Raw genomic sequence first — 3,357 nt, 5'->3', positions numbered from 1 at the left:
GTAATAAATAATTTTTTAGTAGTGCAAAAACAAATCAAACATACACTATTATAATTAATTATTATTGTTAGTTGTTTGTTTTGATAAAGAACAAAAATACATTAATAACCATATTGAATAAAATGTTTAATTTAGAATTGGAATAGTAACCCTCACCACCGTTTTCTATTTCTTTAAATATTTGTGTGACATACGTTGCACTGCTACTTATTTTTATTTATATAGAATAAATCACTAAAAGATACTATTAAATTATTTAATTATTGAAAAAATATGTTTAATAATTTATATCCATTTATAACACTAAATAAACAAAAAAAAAATTATAATGATTAAGTATAATATTTTCGAACATACAATTTTTTATAATATAATTTCTTAAAATATTATTTTAACATGATAGAGAGATAGTGAATCAATTTGATAATATAACTTTTTTAATATAATATTTTTTTAGAATATTTATTTAAGATAATTATAATAAATTATTTGTATAATAATAATAATATATTTTTTGTGTGAATAATATTCAGTGAATAATAATAATTATTTGTATAATAAATAATTTATAGAAGAATAATAATTATAATAGTGTATGTTTAATTTGATCTCTTGTCTATATTACTTAATTATTAAAAAAAATAAAAGATAGAAGGTGGCAGATACGTTTAGAAAAAAGGATTAGAATTATTTAATACACACAATTTTTTTTAAATATTGCTTGTAAACGTTTTTAAAATCGTTATTTTGTAGTTATATGAATTTTAATTATTTTAATTTATTTATTAGGTATATATTTTAAGAAAATTAAAGATAATAGCTATAAATATAATAGTTATTAAATACATTCTCTCTCATAAATTTAATTACTATATTAAATACATTAGTTATATATCATTTATTATGTATGTTTAATCTCATTTATTAAAACTAATTCAACGGCTATAAATACATTTTCACATTTTTATATAAAAATGTCATTCTCATATTTATATATCTAGAAATTCTCCACATTATCACATACAAGCAATTGTACAATACAAGTCTATACAAGTTATTTTTTTTCCTAAATTATGCTCACGTGCGCGTCTTACGCAAGCAAATTTCACGCACCTCTTAATTGAACAGATTTCAATCAACGCGACGTTACTGTACATTCTTCTTCTTCTTTTTCCTCTTACTGCACGTTCTTCTTCCAAAATTGATTTTTTTTTAATCCAATCAAGTAGCTAACGTGTGGTTCGATTCAAGTTAATTTTTTCGTTAATAGTTTATGATTCTGTAGGTGAATAATGTTTCATTGTTGATGGTTTGAATTGAATGTAATGTAAAAATTATGCATTAAAGAAAATATTTTTCTGTATTTGCAGCAAATTTGGGTGTAACACGAAGATATTTAGATGTAACACGAAGACATTTGGATGTATTCTTTAAGAATTTTTGATGTATGTGTGCTAATAAATTATGCATAATTCAAAATTCTTCTTCTCCCTCCTCCTCATCTTTTGCTGCTTCTTCTTCTTTTTCATCATTATCATCATCATCTTTTTTTTTTTTTTCGTATTCATCTTTTTTTTTTTGTTTTATCTTCTCAAGTTTCTTCTTGTTTTACTCTTTTAACAAGAATAAAAACAAAAAAATTCAAACAAAGAAGAAGAAAAAAAATAATGGTACAAAATTACTTGGAAGAGGATGAACTTACATTTATTCAACTAAAAGAAAGGAAGAAATAAGGAAAAAAAGAAGAAAAAAATGCAGCATTAGAGGAAACATTCTTCTGTATTTGCAGCAAATTTGGGTGTAACACGAAGATATTTTGGTGTATTGTTTAAAAATTTTCTGTGTATGTGTGCTGATAAGTTTTGTATAATTCAAAACTTTTCTTTTTCCTCCTCCTCATCTTTTGCTGCTTCTTCTTCTTTTTTCATCATGATCACCATCTTCTTCTTCTTTTTTTCTTATTCATCTTTTCCTTTTTGTTTTACCTTCTCAAGTTTCTTCTTGTTTTACTCTCTCACCAACACCACTTCCTCCTCCTCCTCCTCTTTCTTTTTTTTATTGGAATTTCTTCTCATGCTTCCTTTTTCTCCTTCTCCTCCATCATCAGTTATCTCATTGTTGAAGATAATGAATAATTCAAGTTCAGATTGTCAATGAACCAAAATGAAATTGATTATTTTGAATCCAATTAAGTGGCAGAGGTGTGGTTCGATTCTAGTTAATGTTTTCATTGTAATACCCTACCACACAGAGTCTTATGCTTAAGTAAAAAAACAGAGGTGGCGAGGTATTACGACCTCTAAAAATAAAATTTAGTATATATAATAGTGTGAAAATATTTATAACTAGGAGCCTTTAAAGAAAAAGGAGGGTAAATCAAAAGTGTTAAATTGAAAGGTGTGACACTCCGATTGATAACATAAACGAAATAGATAAAGGATAAGCTAACGCGAGTATATATATAAAAGAGAGTGCCAAAAATACAGATATCAAAGCTCAAGACTCGGTTTGCAAAGATAACCAGTCCGAGCATATATATATATATATATATATATATATATATATATATATATATATATATATATATATATATATATATATAAAATAAGGAACCCAAAAGAAACCCAAAAGACAAGTTACAGAACCTGTTCTCCAAAACCAAAACAACCTCTAAGAGGAGTCAAAATAGTATATGTGTATTTAGTGGAGATAATAAGTATCTAAGTAAGTACATAAAACCAAAATAAAGTCCCAAGAGCTAAGGATCTTCGCTAATCCAGGAGTCTTCAGCATGCCTCAGCGAGGAGCCTCACGTCCTGCATCTGAAAACCACACAATCCGCATGAGTGAGAACCGGAGGTTCTCATATAGTAACAGTGCCCACATATCTAACATGTAATGTCCTGGAAAAGTCGAAGGCAATCCTAGAACTCCCAACAGATAATCAAAGCTTATAAACAGACTAAACCATAAATGGAGCAGGAAACTAGATAAAGATCTTCAGTCTAACTAACACTCCCCTTTCTAAATCCTTCGAACCTCCCAACCGCCATCAGTAATTTGATGTCGCAAACACAATTGTATCAACAAGGAAATGCACAAATAGGAAGCAGATATGGTAATTAGCAAGCATTATGCAGTCAATTAGGCATTCCAAAAAATTCACATATAATGCATATGACGTATACTTGTCTTAGTGGCTGATGAGTCTCATCTGTCGGTTATAAAGCCAACTCGACAAGTCCTGGTAGCTAACTATTGGACTGTCCCTCTGTCGTGCATTCCCAACTCGAGTAATTCTCAATCATAAACATAATCACAATCATAATCATACAACACCTACACTGGTGTTTATCC

The sequence above is a fragment of the Arachis hypogaea genome, chromosome 13 (genome assembly GCF_003086295.3).
Source record: "Arachis hypogaea cultivar Tifrunner chromosome 13, arahy.Tifrunner.gnm2.J5K5, whole genome shotgun sequence".
Taxonomy (NCBI): domain Eukaryota; kingdom Viridiplantae; phylum Streptophyta; class Magnoliopsida; order Fabales; family Fabaceae; genus Arachis; species Arachis hypogaea.
The sequence above is the reverse complement of the archived record's forward strand: the minus strand, read 5'-3'. Positions refer to the sequence as shown.